Raw genomic sequence first — 18,546 nt, 5'->3', positions numbered from 1 at the left:
TCTTAATAAAATGAACTTATTTGAACATAAAATTGAAGGGTACTAGGACATAGAAGATCTGCATCTAATTACATATTTCAAAAATTTGGATACAGCCTTGACAGTCATTTCATCTTCGAGCATAAGCAGTTTTACAAAAGCTGGTCTGCACTGCCTTAGACCCCAGGTTTTCAGTAAAGGTGTCAAATGTCTCTTCCTGCCCCACGCATAAAATTTGCAGAACAAAAGACTGTGAATAGATGATTGCTCAGAAATATCATCACATGGACATTTGATTAAGTGAGGCGACCAATTATTTGTTTCAGGAAATGTGATTAGCCTATAATAACAATCAGTTCTCAAACGGGCCAGTAACATTCTGTCATAACATGTATAATCAGGCGATAGATAAAACTGTAATCCGAAACCCTGAAGGAGTAACTGATGTTGTGAAACAGATTTTTTCGTGCTCTCTTTAATCCACCGACTGTTTTCTAAGAAAGCGAGACATCGGTCTTTAAATTCCTTTCTTGAAAGCGTGGATAATAAAGTTGGATTGTTAAAGTAATGTGGTAGGCCCATATTTGTTAGAAAAGCCTTTATGTATGCTAACCATGGAATATTTTTACCTCTTTCGAGGTTGATACAATCAGATAAGACAGTTCTATTTAAGGTAGTAGCTAGTGAGGTCCATATCTTATACCACAATAACAAAGGGCTAATTCTGATCAAATCAGAGATATAAGTTATGTCTAATTCGTTGTGGCACACATACGTGGAGGTAGACCTGGGGACTGCTAGCAAATACCGGAGGAAAATATTTTCCCTTACTTGAATTTCCCGGCAATCTGCAATACCCCAGAGACCGGCCCCGTATGTGGCAATTGAAACACATTTAGCTTTGTAAATGTCCATTAAGATACGGACAGGTCTACCTCCTAATTTGTTTGCGAACTGTTTCAGTGCTCCAAGTGAGCGAGCAAAAGCTAAATTCCTAGTATTAACTGCTGGTGTCCAAGAACCCCTGTAATTAAATAAAATCCCTAAATAAGAAAATGAATGTGTTAATTCTATCTTAGACTGATTTAAAAAAGTATTACAAGGAACTTTAGACGCTGATGAACAGCTCATGGTAAAAGTTTTTCCAGTGTTGATTTTTAGACCCCTGGATGACATAAAAATTGAAAAAGTGGTTAACGCTTTTTGGAGGTCTAATTGAGTTCTGGCCATGATGACCGAATCATCAGCGTATAATAAAATAGGAACGGCCTCACCATTTATCTGGGGATAATCTACTTTCTGCTTTAATAAGAACTCCGCCACTCCATTTATGTATAGATTAAAAAGAAAGGGAGCCAGGATGCAGCCCTGGCGTACGCCTTTCATGATAGGAAATTTATTTGTGCATTCACCATTTTTACCAAAGCGGACCTTTGCTCCTGCTCCACGATATAACTCTTTGATAAAATTCAAAATATTCAAATCAATACCTAGTGAGTTTAAAGTGTCCCACAAAAGTTCATGGCTTAAGCAGTCAAAGGCTGAGGTTAAGTCGACAAAGGTCATAAAAAGGTTGCCCTTCTTAGCTATCGTGTATTTTGCAGTTATTATAGCTAGATTAAGTCCTTGTTCGACTGTGCCTAGTCCTTCTTTAAAACCATATTGAAATTTAGAAAGGATGTCGCTGTCTTTAGCCCATAATTGTAATCTATTTAGGATAAGTCTTCCGGCTACTTTCATCAACGAATCCAGCAGCGAGATAGGCCTATAACATTTTGGATCATTACGATCTCCCTTTTTAAAAATAGGGACGATTATTGCTTCCTGCCAGGTCAAGGGAAAACCCTTTTTATTATAGCTGTTTAATAGGTTGGTCAGGAGCGGGGCCCAAAAGGGGATATTTTCCTTAAATAGATCTATGGGAATCCCATCCGGGCCCGGAGCTTTGTTTTTTGAACTTTCAGATAGAGCTAGCTCCATTTCCGTCACGGAAAACGAAATCTCCAGAGGGAAACCCACAGTTGAAGTGGACGAGCTGTTGTTTGATATACTTTGTGTTGGAGTTAGTAAACTAAACAGGTCATCCTTCTTATAAAGTTCAGTGTAGTGATCTACCCAAGCAGATTGTTCAATTGCCAGATCTATCACATCAGTTTTTCTGTCCACAAAAAAAGGAGCATTAACTGCTTTCCAAAATGCAGTGTTGTCTCTCAAACAAGACGCCTTTACTAGGGCAGTCCAGGCATTCTCCTTAATCTCTTGTTTTCGCTTTCGTAAGGTAAGTTTATAAACTAGTCTGGCTGCTCTAATGTCTAAATAATTCCTAGGCGTGGTTTTTAGGGACTGTTTCAGATTTGCATGGGCTTTACTACATTCAGAGTTAAACCAGCCCTCGGGTTTTGTTCCCCCTCCTTCTCTGGGCGTTCCAGTCAGGTTGTTAGATATTTGCATCGCAATCGACTGGAAGGCTTTAATGACCATATTAGGATCTGGAGAACCTGCCAAACAAGTCATGATGTTAAAAAACTGGTCAGTAATTAGGGTATGCAGAAAGTTGACAGAATCAACCATTTTCCATTTAATTGCATATCCGTTTTTTCTCGCCATTTGGATAGAATGACCATACAGATTTTCCACTATGTTTGGTAGTTTTCCATTTCTCAGTCCAATATCAAAGATTATGCTGATGGGAAAATGATCACTCATAGCAATCTCCTCTGTATTAAACATGAGGATATTATGGCGATAGCTGGTAGTGATTAATGAAAAATCTATCGTAGAATGTAGTCCATGCCCAAAAAAAGTGGGTTGAAAACTAATTTGTGGGTTGCAAAGCTCGTTAGCATAGCCCAAATTCCAATCGTGGATTAAAACATTCAATAGGTTACCTAACGTTGAGTGCTCAAAATGAGTACAACATTCGCCCGAAGGATTTAACAAACCGCAGGTACCCTTGCTGCTATGTGGGCATAAGTGACAATTAAAATCACCAGAGAAAATAATACACGTATCTTTATGATCCCGGTCTGCCCCGTGATAAATCAAGTTGTTTATATCCTCAAGAGCATGCTTATAATCTCCCTTGGGAATATTGTTATATAAATTCACCAGGATAATTTGTCGTTTACCTCCAAAAACGAGGGAAAGAATCTGGTAAAAAACATGACCATCATTGGTCAAGAGTTTTATTGTCGTGGTTACGGCGTTGGAAATATACGACTATTTTTTGGTATCTTCTGCACTGTTGTCAATTTCCAAGCTGAAAAAATTACCCCGGGTAGTGTCAGACCACAGCCCGTTGATACTTGATATAGATATTCCAAATCAACAAAAGGAGAGGACCAGCTGGACTTTTGAGAGAGCCTTGTTGTACGACCCAAAGTACATAACCTGGATGGATAGCTGGCTAAAAGATTATCTAAACATTAATAGAGGCTCTGCGCCCCTAAGAATTGTGTGGGACGCTATGAAGGCTGGCATAAGGGGAGAGACAATTAGTTATTCGTTAAAACGAAATAAGACAGAGAAAGAGGAAAGGGAGAACAGGCAAAGTACAGTTGCCGCTATCGAAGAGGAATTTATTAAAATAATAGAAGCCAAACAAGAGACGGAAGAAGTATCACAACGGTTAGCGATGGCAAAGGCAGCTATGGCTGAGTTACTAGCAAATAAAGCGGCAGGGAAATATATGGCATGGAAACAGGACCAATATGAATATAGCGAACAGATAGGGCGTATTTTAGCTATTAGGACTCGACAGGCAGTCACAAAAGGGGATATTTCACAGATAAACTCTGCAATGGGAGCTGTTGCCACAACGCCAAAAGAGATCTGCGCTATCTTCCAAGAATTCTATCAAAATCTGTACAACTCAGAAAATGGCGCCACAGACGGTGAAATTGAGAGTTACCTAGAGACTGTGCAAACAGAGAAACTAACAAATGCGGACAGAGCGATGACGGACTCCAACTTTTCATTAGAAGAACTAAGAGGGGCAATCAAAGATCTGCCAGCCGGGAAAGCGGTGGGTCCTGATTCTATACCTCTCGAATTTTATAAAAAATTTCTACCCAGTATTGAAGAGGATCTTTATCGATTGATGGGCGAGACGCAAAGAGGGGGGATTCCTCCTGAGTCCTGGAGAGATGCAACCATGGTTGTATTTCTCAAAAAGAACAAAAACCCAACCGATCCTGGGTCATACAGGCCCATAAGCTTGATGAATAGCGACACTAAGATATATTCTAAGATGCTGGCTAACCGTCTAAGTGCTTTTATTGGCAAGATCATCTCCCCTCGCCAGCATGGGTTCATCCCCGGTAGGGGCACTGCGGATCATATCCGCAGAGTTTGCACTCTGTTTGATGGGACGGCAGCCTCACGAGACCCTATGGCTTTAATCTTATTAGACGCAGAAAAAGCATTTGATAGGGTCTCGTGGGGCTTCCTCTGGGCGGCTCTAGGAAAAGTAAATATAGGGGATGTCTGTATCAGGTCACTGAGAGCTCTATATTTGAACCCAACGATAAGATTGCGGATTATGGGGGAGCAGAGCGGGGTTATAAAAGTCGGACGGGGTACCAGACAAGGATGCCCATGTTCTCCACTACTCTTCGCATTTTACATAGATGGGTTTATTAGAAAGATAGAGGCAAATAGAAATATTATGCCGGTTGTCCTGAACGGACATGAAACGAAAATCTTAGGGTACGCAGATGACCTAGCGGTAATATCTGTGGATCCGGCGACAGCTCTATTAGAGATAGAACAAGAAGCTACAGCCTATGGGGCGCTCTCAGGGTATAAATTAAACGAGAGTAAAACTCAAATAGTAGTTAACAAAAAGGTAAGGCTGGTAGATAATAGAATAACAGAATCAGCAACCTATTTAGGGATAACGATAACCGCCGATCTCTCAAAGATAGTGGAAATGAACTTGGGACCGGTAATTAAAAAGGCTAAGCGGGATCTAGATAGATTAAATAACCTATATTTAACAACAATAGGTCGATGTAATCTAATAAAAATGATTTTCTTGCCTAAAATATTATATTTGTTCCGTACGATTCCGCTTAAATTCAACAATAACTGGTTCCGCGAAATAGAGGGGCTTACAAATCATTTTATATGGGCTAAAGGTAAAACACGGCGAGCATTGAAATTTCTGTCATTACCAAGAGAGCGAGGGGGCCTAGCGGCACCGGACTACAGGACTTACTATTGGGCAACCGTCCTACAATACATCAAGGGGCTAGTGGGGGGAAACACAGAGGATCGATGGAGAGTGGGGGAGAGCATCCCTGATATATATGAGTTATTGATCAAGGACTCTGACAAATGGCTCCTTACATTCAACGAAGGCAGTTACTATAAGAAAGTCAAGTTCAAGACTGTGGGTGCAGCAATGGCAGTATGGTCAATCGTAAGGAAGAGAACACAAATTGGGAGGACGAACTATTATACTCCGTTATTTAATAATCAGTCGCTACCAATGGTATTCCATGATCCGGTTATGAAGCGTTGGGACATGAAGGGGATAAAAACAATAGGAGACTTGGTGGGAATCACGGGACTAATAACATTTGAACAAGCATGCCAACTATATAACTTAGACCGTAGGGATTTCTTCAAATATTTACAAATAAGATCGGTCCTGGCAAAGAAACAGGGAGGGGATACTAACTATAAAAGGGTAGAAATTATCGAAATCCTAAGGGCTAATAAAGGCTGTTCAATCTCACAGGTTTATGAAGAATTGACGAGATATAAGGAGGATGATTGTCAAAAAGTGATTGATAAATGGAAATATACGTACAGAGACCTCCCGAAGGTCTGCCCCTCCTAGACTGGACTGCAGGGGTAGTGAATGTGCGATACCCTTCAAGATGGATCTCTTTAGTTTCCCAAGACTCTTGCAAGCAAATAATATCATACTTGTCGATAAAGTCTCTAAAACTGGGATCCGTTACTTTGTTTGATAGGCCCGCAATGTTCCATGATAACAAGGCTAGTTTGCTACATTGGGGGACTATTATCGGATCCGTAACAGGAGAATTCTCGAAGCCATCTATTAAAACTGACTGTAGGGGATTAACTCCTGCAGTCGTTCCTTGGCTTAATCGCAGGTATTGGCTGGACATAACGTTTTCGGGGACGATGTGTATGGGTCCTACAAGCTCTCCACAAGATACATCTTCTGTTGTGGGTCGAAGGAAAGTATGGCTCACTGCTGTTTCAGGGGCTATTCTCTCGGTTAAGAACCCTAGGGTATCAGTTAATGGGTTAGTTCCTCTTTTGGTTTGCTCACTGGAGACCCCACTAAGGACGCCCTCAAGAGTGGTGAACAAGGGGCGTCAATCGACCGATTCCAAGCAGCTAAACCGGTTGTCGGTCCGTATTCCTCTCCAATTGTCCATTGGGCGTACGTCTCTGGTTGGTTGCCAACCCCGCACCCACCTGTCAACTACTCTATCTTGAGTGCCTGCCACACCCCTACTTCTATCGAAGACTGGTTCATAGGGATTACTAGGTGGGTAAAAGAAAGACAGTCGCATAGTTGCAATATCTTCATTGTTAAGCTGGTTGGGCCATGAACAAATGTAGTCAACGGTATCCGGGTCATCAAAGTTTACCAAAATACAATCCCCCTTCGTGGTTTTTTTGCCTTGCCCTACCCATGGTACTCTACGCACCATAAGGATCTTGCTCGACCTATTGGGAGGCAGAGGCCGTCTTGAGTTGAGCCAATGTTGTACCTTGTTTTTCAAGGATCCTATAGACTCCTCTGCACCCTCCCTCAGTTCTGGCACCCCGGTCAGGATCACCAAATAGGGAGTTACTTCCGGGGGCTAATCGATGGATAGTTTCTGCGGTAATACTCTTCCGTCAAGATTTGTCTTAGGTATCGGAGCGGTGTTTCTAGGTGTAGTGGCCTTCTGCTTGTTAGTTTGAAAAGGTTTGCTAGCATTACTAAATGAATTATTCTCGGGTGCGGTAGGATCAATAATTAAATTAGGATCTTTTAGAGATAAGCTTTTATTAGATCGCAAAACCCCCGTTGAATTATTATTAATGGTTTGCTTCCTTACTCCGTCGCTGTTTACTCCAGACTTACTCAATGGTTTGATAAAAGCAGTCAGTTCGGTTAGTTGTTTTTCAACGCCTTTTAATCTGGCCTCTAATGGAGAGAGGTGTAATTTAAATAATTTGCTCATATAATCAAGGATTTTAGTATCTGCCTCTATGGCCATGCTAGTTGAGGTTAAACTGGGGGAAACAGTGATACAATCTGTGTCCATCGTAGCATTATGCGAGTCTAGGCGAGGGTTACTATACGTAGACTGTCTATGATTTTGTCCCCCCTCTTGAACACTTAATAATGGCTCATGGGTCTCCTTATCTGTGGGTCTTGGCAATTTCTGATACTTTTTAGGTTTCTTAGTGTGTCTCGATTTTCTTTTCTTAACGGGTTTTAAAGATTTGGGTATTGCTCCCTCCCTACTCCCCCTCCGCTGGGTATCAGTTGATTCAACTAACAAGGGATCGTGTGGGTGTGTCAAGGACCTGTCTGGTTCTAAAACCGAAAGAAATTCAGAAGCTGATACTGACAGGTCAACCATGTTAGGGAGGCTCTGGCGAGCCGGTTGGATATCCGTAGAAACCACATCATTAATTAGTTTAGTTGGAGTTTTAACCGAAGCAAAATGACCCAGCGAAGATCGTTTTGCCCGTGCCAACTCCTGGGAGACTCTACGTTCCATAAGTGCGATCCCTTGGTCAATCACAGAGTTCGCTCTAACAATGAAGTTATCCAAAGGGCCAGTAATACTATTTAACTCCGTAGCTGTCTTGTTCCTACTACCTCTTGCTCTTGTAGTTGCCATAGTTTCGATAAGTGGCAAAGCAATAAATTGCCCTAAAACAAACAAAGGGTAACAAAGGTATTTCAAACTATCAGATAACAAGTCTTAGGGGGATAGCCCGGCCCGGTCTTAATCGGTCTTTAACGGGCTTAAACGGACCCGCCCTTGGCCCGGGCTTCGCCCGGCGTGCGTCCCGCGAGCGTCCCGCGGGGCGTAATGATAGTTGACCTTTATAGCGTGCCTGTTGAAAGAAGGGGGTGTGTCCGGGAAGAGACCTCAGGTGATCGTGATTACTCCGCTGAAAGGCCTCGCAGTCCCTCACGCCCACAAACAAGCACTGGCAATGGCGATGTAAATGAACAGAGCAGAGTCCCAAGCTCGAGCGGCGCCCGCGAAGCGGGGGCCGCGAGTCGTTTTAAGGTAAGCCGGTGATCAGGGGGTGTGTCCGGGAAGAGACCTCAGGTGATCGTGATTACTCCGCTGAAAGGCCTCGCAGTCCCTCACGCCCACAAACAAGCACTGGCAATGGCGATGTAAATGAACAGAGCAGAGTCCCAAGCTCGAGCGGCGCCCGCGAAGCGGGGGCCGCGAGTCGTTTTAAGGTAAGCCGGTGATCAGGGGGTGTGTCTGGGAAGAGACCTCAGGTGATCGTGATTACTCCACTGAAAGGCCTCGCAGTCCCTCACGCCCACAAACAAGCACTGGCAATGGCGATGTAAATGAACAGAGCAGAGTCCCAAGCTCGAGCGGCTCCCGCGAAGCGGGGGCCGCGAGTCGTTTTAAGGTAAGCCGGTGATCAGGGGGTGTGTCCGGGAAGAGACCTCAGGTGATCGTGATTACTCCGCTGAAAGGCCTCGCAGTCCCTCACGCCCACAAACAAGCATTGGTAATGGCGATGTAAATGAACAGAGCAGAGTCCCAAGCTCGAGCGGCTCCCGCGAAGCGGGGGCCGCGAGTCGTTTTAAGGTAAGCCGGTGATCAGGGGGTGTGTCCGGGAAGAGACCTCAGGTGGTCGTGATTACTCCGCTGAAAGGCCTCGCAGTCCCTCACGCCCACAAACAAGCACTGGCAATGGCGATGTAAATAAACAGAGCAGAGTCCCAAGCTCGAGCGGCAACTAGACTGCCGGGTGCGGCCAACACATCGACGTCTCCAGCCAGCCCTGGCTCCCCCTGTGGCGCAGTCGCTGCTCAGTATTTAATACAACTGACCAAATTGCCTGGGCAAAAACCTTTTTTCATGCAAACAACTGAAAAATAAGAAAGAATGGCCTGTATTACAAACTTTTCTACATCAAGTAATTAAATTAAGAAAATCATTAGAGAACACCTGAGTATCTTAAGTTGTGACCATCTGTTGCATGAACTTTTTCTATGTAATCTGAAATGTATATTGTTATTGATGCACAGAATATGATTGTGAAAGCAGAGACATCGAATGGATTTGGCAAGGATTCTTATCAATATAAAAAAGAAGATATTTTTCACTTCTGAACTGTTCCAAGACCAAATATATTATTAAAGGGAACATTGCCAAACATCAACATACTGGACAAAAAAAATCCACTTCATGACTTTTTCACACTTGAGAAAATGTTGCTCATTAAATCAAACACCCTGAGATTGGCCAGAGAACGAAGAAAGTCAAAGACTGATGGACTGAACGAAATAAAAAATTCATAGAAACTACACAACCTCTTACAATCTACTCTTGCAAGAACAATCAATGAGCACAAGTATATCATCAAACAAATGTCATTTTAAGTCTTAGTGATGGTAAAAATATACTACAAGGTCATAACCTAAATAAACATATAAAACAATGAGAATATTAGGGAATTGACCATCTGGATATGGTCAATTATAAAGGTCTCAAGGAGAATTTGGAACTAAGTAGCTTCCACTGAGCAGCACAGGCATTTCATATTGAGCCACTTTTATCTTATTTTGTTGTTTTATTTTCATGTGAGGAGTTGGTTTAAGAACGTAAAGTAAAAGTGGGCACTCAAAGAGTTGACATTAAAGAACTGTATTTGAAGCTGCATATGTTATGTTATTAATATGATGAAGTAGGAGATCTGTGCATCTACTGTGGCAGGTGAGGACACTGAAACAGATAGTTGCTAGTGCCTTCCCTGGGGAACTACGGGGCTTTCAAGTAAGCAGACCACTTTTTAATGTCACACCAGCTAAATCTGTATATCAGACCCTTAAATGCATTATTTGACTTTATACTAAAGTCCTTGTACACACTCAAAATTACACATGCGGAATTGTATCCGGTCTTATATAAATTCCGCCTCTTTATTTTCTTCTTTGAGACAACTAGCCAACACGTGTTTCATCTGGCATCATCGCCTGGACTTCATGCGAGCTAGAAAATATATACATATTAAAACTGCCATAAACATTATGCACCAAACTTCCAACACCAAAAAACCTAGGAAACCAAATCTGTGACTCATGCTGCAAGTTTACGGTATCAACAAATCTCACCAGTTCAAATCACCAAAGTTTCTTAATGTATAGTGTAAAAACCCATGCAAACTTAATTGCATAGTACATCATCATTTAAGTGGTTGACAATTAATTATCAAACCGCTTTTTCTGCAGGTCATGCAAACATGTATATAATTCCAAAGTTATTGAGACAGACAGAACTTCAGTAATTGAATACTGGCACAAATAGGCATTGATACATGATTGTCGTCCAAGTACTTGACATACACTTAAACATTCTGAAAGGCGTCACATTAGGAGTGAATTCTTTAAAATTAATATCAATGTGATGAGTGAGTCTACCCCCAATAAAATAAGATGGACACTATTCACATGATGCTTTCGGATATAGAATAGGAATTAATGTGATGCCTATTGTAATGTTTTACACTGGTTTGTAATTTTTTTGTAGTACATTTTATTTTACTACGCGTATGCTGAAATTCAGAAATCCACTTGCCATTCAGGAGTTTACTTTAAAGGTGGGAATTTACCAATCTTATTTTTGTGTAGGTCCTACCAGACCCAACATTTCCCACTGATGAGACAAGATGCCTCAATATGCAATGGCCATAATTAGGGTCTTTTAAAAAAATCTAAAATTCCAGACATCTGTATGGGACTGATTCTCAAGGTGGCAGTCTTTAAATCGATGAGCTGGAAAGAGTCATGCCACAGACCATAAATTGAAAGTATGAAACTAAGTAAACTGTGTCCTTGATTCTACTCTAGATATTGTCCTACCAGATTATAAAATTAGGTCTCTGCTGCCACAACAGTGGCCAGCCAGCCCAATCTAGCCTTGGGGGCCTGCTTGGCATTTATTTCCACAAATAGACTCGCAAGGTGACGCTTGTTTCTGAAAAACAAAAAATAGATAACCCTGGCATGTGGAAGTTTTCACCCAATGTACTAGGCGCATTTTTGTTATATTCTTGCCTGAGAACATGTCACGCAAGGTGGTTCCAGGCAAGTCAATTCATGCCCAGATGGCCCGCTGCAAGTAGAGTGGTCCTTCCAAAGCATGGCAACCAACTGCCCAGTGGCTGCCTGAGAGCCTTTTCCAGAGGCAGAGCCAGAGAAGGCTCTGCTGTCTAAAACCAGACTATCTCCCACCCCATTTCAAGCCAGTCACACCTTGTTCGTTTCCCTACTGCAAAAGAATGTTGTTTTCTTTTCAAAGAAATATGCACCTCTAATTCTCCTGGCATTGTCTTTTGTCATTGACAGAAGGTTCCTCCTGTTATTGCAGCAGCTGCCTCATTAAAGGCCCATCCCAACACAAGCACTGACAACACCAATAGGTGTGGCTTTTTATAATGTAGCTGTAGGTTTACTAAAGTTGAAGTGGCTGGCCCATTCTTGTAGCCTTAGGAATAAATTGTTAAGTTGACAAAAAAGTGGATTTTAGGTATAAGTTTCCCAGATCCTGATTGACAGAATCCAATCTTGTGCCATCTGCACTTGAAGACAGAAATTAATATTGTGGACAATCCACCAGTATAGATGATTGTTCATTGTCCTAGGTGTAGGGAGATGAGGCAACCCACCACCTAAATGGTTGTAATACAGCCGGAATAGAAATGAATAGGTTGAACTAACCTATAACTCTCTATCCACAATTAATATCTACTTACCTGTATCTGCATATTTACATAAAAAAACTCACAATTATGGTCGATAGATTGTAGAAACTAAAAATCTCTAAAATTGCCTAGTTATGGTGACAGTGTGCATGCCCAGAAAAGGCAAAACCATAATTATTTTCCTTAAATTGACTGTTGATGCAAAATAATTTGTGCGGTGGCCAAAAGAAGCCAGTCTCAAAGGGTTTTAGTTTTTATAATTATACTTAACTATTAAAGAATTATCTTTGAGACAGACTGTTCATATATCATGCCACCAACCGACAGACACACTACTACACAATACTGGAATCTTATTACCACAGGGCTACTCAGTCATCGTTCTGCAATGGAAACCTTGAATCGCGAGGAAGACAGTCAGAAACAAACTACAAAACCATATTAATGACACACTGTACGCTATTCAAGGGCTAATAATAAAATCCAGTGTTTTAAAATTGAAATATAGAAGTTCAGGTACTAATAACCCCAGAACAACTGTTGGTTACTAAGAAGTGCTGGCACTAACATATATTTTGTTGAACAGAAACTAGCTGATGTTAATTAGAAATCTCTACTGGAATATGCGAGGCAGAACTGATATATCTGATGACTCAGGTACTAGGCCTGTCAAATTAAAGAAGTGCAGGAATTCAGTAACTGAGAGTATTTGCCCATTTAAAACATTGATTAATATTGAAACACATACATCTAAGCCTATCACCTCTCCAGAGACAATAAAGTCAGATTTTTAGGAAAACGCTTCACTTAACTATATAGATATCAATAAAGGTGTACACTCTCAATTCTCAAGTTTCATATTTTTGGGGCAGTGGCACTGAAGCAAAATCTTCTTCGTCTACCCTCTTGTCTTCCAGATTAATAAAGCATTGCTCTAAAAAGTGAGAAAGCAGTAGGCCCAGGTGTAAATGTATTCTACTCAAGAATAATCTTAGATAAACCCTGATTACTGGATAGTGACTATCCACGCTAAATTTCTGGTTAGCATATAATTGGGATGGTCACATAATTGTTGGTCACATGATACCTGGTTCGAGCAGTCCCATGTACTGCGCTGCTGACGACCACTGCGTGACTTTGAAATTCCATGGAGTTGGGATAGACTAGAGTGTGCCTTTCGTGCATGAAGGCAAACCTTGCACACAATTTCTATGCAGAAAACCACTCACACTTAATCCACTGGTAATTCTCATGAGAAATACTCAATTTTGCCTACCCCTAGAAATGTATTTGAATGTTTGCAATACATTAACAATGTTATGGATTTACAAACATCCCAAGGAGACATAAAAGAAATCTATTACAGCTACATAGCCTGCTACAAGCCAATATTTACTCATGCGGATTTTCCACTTGGCGGATTTACGCATGAATTGCAGATTTCATTTTTTTTTACCCCTCACCAAAAAAAAAATATCTTTGCAGATAATCAATTTTCCTCAACTTCACAAAGGCCCATGGAATTTTGGCCCGCTCCCTGATTATTTTTAGCCTGGAAAACGGTTACTTCATTAGCAACTTTAGAAGAGTTTCCAAGTTAGGAACGTGGACGTAAACCCATAGTGACTACCCGCATGCTTATGAGTCTGCAAGTGACCCATGCGTTTTGCATGCCACCTTACGCACACAACTCCTTTACTAAAGCTAAACTCAATAGCAGTGATACCGCGATAGTAAGCGCACTTTACAATTGTAAACTGTCATTTACTCTGATTCCGTGAGTGTGTAATAGAGAATCAAGAATGCCCTTTTTTGTTTGTTTGTATTACACTTAACTGAGCAAAGGGTCTGTGACTTTTGGTCTACTGTTTCATTTATTCAGTCTTGTTTTTTATGCAAAATCCAGAAACCTCAGCTTTGTAAAACCTGGGACATTGAGTTCTTCTTATCTTGTTGCTTGTGTACAACCGAATGGTGCACAGTCACAATAATAGTTGATAATTGCCATACACAAAACATTCGAGGTAACGAAGCGCTTTCTTTTATTGAAGTTTCATTGGTTGACCGAGTAAGGATGTGCACCGTTAACATAGCAACCTGGAGTGCGAATTAACGAGTACACACAAGATGCACGGATAATGTTCATGATTCATTTGAAAACGGTACACGAACTGCCAAGTAGAGAACATGCGCCCCGCCCACAACAGACACCTGGAGACTTAGCCAATACCCCCCCCCCCCCACAAACCGACACTCACACACATACAACAGACACCTGGAGACTAAGCCATGGTGTTATTAGAAAACACGAAGGCACTCATAGGGCTAACAGGAATGAAAAACTTGATGACACTGACAGCACGGCAGACAGCTGGAGGGCTGAGCGCGGAGTGCACCGGCTGGGGAGCAGAGTGCACCGCTTTGAACCCCCCTCCAGCTGACCGGACATTACCAATGCACGCACTCCTGCACGCAGGGTCAGACGCCCCGAGTGTTGCGCACGCTCGGGGTCAAGGCCCGGAGAGAGCGCAGACCGGCGCTGGAGCTATGAACGCAGAGGTGTGCAGGCCAGACCCCCGTGGCCGTGCTGGACGCGCCGGCCTCCGTGGTCACCTACTTGTGCTTCTGCGGGTGAACCAAAGCCGACAGCACGGGACCTCCAGCTGCGGCCGCCGCTGCAGGTGGACGCGGCAGCCTCGCGCCCTTCTCCCGCCTGCCGCTGCAGCTGTCCTCCCGCCGGGCATCCTCCAGGAGCCGTGCTGATGTCGATGCCGGACTCGATTTCGCTCCCTCCTTTCCTGGTTCATGACTGGGAAACAGCTGGATGCCCCCCGGATTGAAATGACACTCTGCCTCCTTAAAGGGAAGGACCACACGCTCCCCCCGCCCCCCTCGACAATTCTCATCCGCCGACACAAGGGTCTAATGGGCATCTTAGCCACTGGCCTCACCTCTCAGCCACTGAAACAGGGGTCAAGGTGTGCTTTCTGGCCGTGTGTAGAAAATGACACTGCATAAGAAAACGAATTATAGGGTTAGATATTTTTCATTAATATTATTGTGTGTGCATTTTTTTTTTTATTTTGAGTTTGATTACAAAGACATGTAGTATCCCCTGCTTTGAAATTGTACATTTTCCATTAGTCGCTTTGCTGGCCGCCTGAGCCCTAAAGCTCTGTGATCGGTTGTTGCATTAGTGTCACGTTGCTTATTACGTTTTATATTTATGTAAGCATTATGTAGGCCACCTGTCATTTTAGCTTCAAAATTAATGACCATTTGGAAAATTGCAGGATGAGAGACAGAGAAAATGTGCAGCAAAAAAGATTTTCGTCAGTGAGAATGGGAACAGTTGTTTTAGATCTGACTTGGGCTGGGAAGAGAAAAGGAAGGAGACAGCGTCTAACGGGATCAAGGTGTAATGCAAGGTAGATGCAAAAATATAGGCAAACAGCAGACAGGTGTTTTGTCATTTTTTCCAAAATGTTTTAAAAACATTTTTTCCCTTAAAAATTCATTAAAGACCTAATTGAAAGTGCTCTAGAGAAAACAAGTGCAAAAACCACCTGGGGAAACACGATTACTTTACTTCTATCACTAAAACCTTTTGTCATATATATCCTGGCTGGGAGAAGGGTGTCAAAAGGGAAGGGGTTCAAAGAGGCCTCAAAACCCCCACCCCCTTTCTAATAATTACACTGTGGATACGTTTACAGGCTTGCCCGACCAGAATAGTATGTTTGGCAATCATGTGTTTGACCGGTAACAGAACTTAACTGCAATGCTGAAATAAGTCTGAGAAAGGTCCGAGCTCCCGAACCAATTTACTGTGGAACACAACAGCCAATGGACCTTTATTGCCTGCTGAGAAGTGTAGAGGGGAGAAACAAATCATTAAACAGGATCGCAATTTGCAAGAACTGTGACTCTGTAGAACCACAGACTCCGGATTCCAATTTAGTGGGTTTATTGCAAAGCCAAAACAACTGAATGTACAAGCACCTCATTACGAGGTTGTAGAAATACATGGGAACTAATACAAATCCAAACCTTCGGGCTAACTTTATGCGATGAATCATAAACAGATTGACCATCTCCAGAAGCAGAACACAGGCAATGAGTGCTCCCATGTTCAGTTCAGTCTTCATCTGGCGGGAATTAATAAAAAGCATTAGCCTGTCCCTACGCTACCACTATTGTGACATCCCTACTTAGCATTTCCCAGGCAAGATCAGGAAAAAAGGTGTCAGCGCGTGAAGACTTCCTAAGAAGTACACTCATGTTGTATGGGTCAAGTAGCCAAAGCTACGGAGCTCGCTCTAAGATGCGCCTTCCATCTCCTTCGATCTCCTCGCCCCTTCTCACCTGTCTCCACACCGGGACATTATCCCTAATACAAAACATGAAAAGGCAAAACACGCCCACAGATCACCTCATCTCACTGGACACTTCCCATAGGCGATTTACCATGTGGTGTCCTTGATTCCCAAGCCTACCTCAATGATATAGAACACCGGCACCTGATTATCAGCTCTCCTCAGCATAGTGTATCACATCCTCCTGAGTCTAACTCTCCTAAACAAAAGACATTAGTCTAACTTACAAAGACGACTTTCTCCACCTGCAACAGAAATGTGAGAACTGAACAAATCCAATTTGTACATCAATTTTACCAACGGCACAAAGAGCATTCCAGGGAAAATAAATTTCAGGCCTACAAAACGCGGCTAACATAAGAATGAAATACATAGGCCTTTCAAATACACACATAAATGAACATTTCATTTAGGCCTTTCTACACCATTACATTACAAAAGCACATCAAATTTGCAGACGTTAAATGCAATTATCACGTTTATGCGCAACTTCAATATGGTGCACGTTTAAAGCATGCACATCATATTACATGTACGCAAATTTGTTAAACAGATGACATCAAATACTATGAATTACAACGTTATAACATGACGAATACGTTGTCTCTACATAACACAACACTTTCCCTAACATTTGCACTTTCATGTGTTATTACTGAACACTTTCTACTGATCAAAGATTATCACAACAAAGGAATATATGCAGGTGCGGACTATCCATGGTTATGATTCACCCCTACAATTTTCAGAACACCATCATGCTCCATCAGTTCCTCCCTCTGATGACGTGTCATCAGAACAATCACAATTCCCTGAAGAAGGAACCAACCTAAACAGAAGTTGTAGCCTGTCTTCCCTGTCAGAACTTCTCTAAGCTTTTGAGATTCTCATAATGACTGTCCTGCAGTCTCTCCATCCTCCTCTCTCATTCCCTAAGAGATCTCTCAACTTGTCCCGCCTTATGCCATTTGTAGACTTTCACAGCTCCCATCAATATGATCACACAAACCACAACTATGATAATGGGCTTCAAGATATAACCACGTATTCCCTTTCCAAGATTTGCAAACCAACTTCCTACTTTTTGAAAACCTTTTCCAACCTTATCCCAAACACCTTGTGTAGCCAAATCATGGATCTCACTATGAATCTCAGGGATGTTACTTATATACTTCTTCAGATCTTTGCTGTTATCAGGTATATAAATACACAGCTGTTGAACCCACACCACGTTATAGACTCCACCTTCTTTTGCTAGTAAAACATCTAAAGCAAGGCAATTCTGGATCACCATAGCCCTTATCGACACTATCTCTCCATCTACAAGCAACAATGACTGAGCTGTTTTCGCTGACAACTTATCTACAATTGTTGACAATCTTCTAATCTTAACATTGTTGAGAACCACTCCTAAGCTAGGTATCATTGCTCCGAACACATCTCCAACTATCTCTCCTGCACTAGTACCTCCTTTCTCCATATGATGCACTCCACCTCCTAAGGGTCCTAGATCCTCAACATGATGGATCTTTGGGAATACCACAGCTACATAACTTGCACCATACCAATTTATTGGCAATCGCACATAAGCATTTTTCCACACACGAAATACACATTCGGCACGACTTGCACCGTCTCCTGCTAGAACTTCTTCGCAGTTGCTTCAATCGTGAAGATATGATCACATACACTCTGTCCCACATAGATGTTATCATAGTATGTCTATATCTGTCAAATGCATAACTTCCCTCTGTGTTCAAAACCTAAAGCTATTGGACCAGAACTCCCTCTAGCCTTGTGACCCAATTCCTCCTCGGTCCATGCAGTTTTCCCCTCTGTAGCGTTAGTCCTCACTGACGACTATCTGTGTCTTATCTTTTACTTGATCTACAAATTTATTTTCTATGTCAGTTAACATTCAAGTCAAGTTGCGACGATGTGCATAAACTGTATCTAAGGTGACTGTAGGTATGAAACACTTTCCTACTCTATCTTCTTGCTTGTGATAATCATACTTATTCAGGTGCTTATAAGTGGGAACTTCTGAAAGCACTACATCGTAGTTCAAAAAGTAAAACTCATAATGACCTTTACCGTAAAACATACTAAGCAACAGACTACATGTAATCCCATATGTCAAAGGAAGATGGTGATAATGTATACCTTCATCCACAGATGCAGGAAACTGCATACACACATAGAAATCTCTCACATCCATCGTATTCACATACTCATAAAGCCGCTT

General features: G+C 42.1%; 1 protein-coding gene across 1 annotated transcript in view; it reads right to left on the bottom strand.

Annotated features, from left to right (window-relative positions):
* Positions 1–14,740, bottom strand: part of GPR45 (G protein-coupled receptor 45) — a 230,244-nt gene extending 215,504 nt beyond the window's left edge. Inside the window, exon 1 of the mRNA XM_085622605.1 lies at positions 14,543–14,740. The gene's annotated coding sequence lies outside the window, so the exon portion shown is untranslated. The remainder of the gene's footprint in view (positions 1–14,542) is intronic.
* Positions 14,741–18,546: the final 3,806 nt, after the last annotated feature.

Source organism: Triturus cristatus, chromosome 8, assembly GCF_964204655.1.
Source record: "Triturus cristatus chromosome 8, aTriCri1.1, whole genome shotgun sequence".
NCBI lineage: Eukaryota > Metazoa > Chordata > Amphibia > Caudata > Salamandridae > Triturus > Triturus cristatus.
This window is presented reverse-complemented; position numbering and strand designations above follow the sequence as displayed.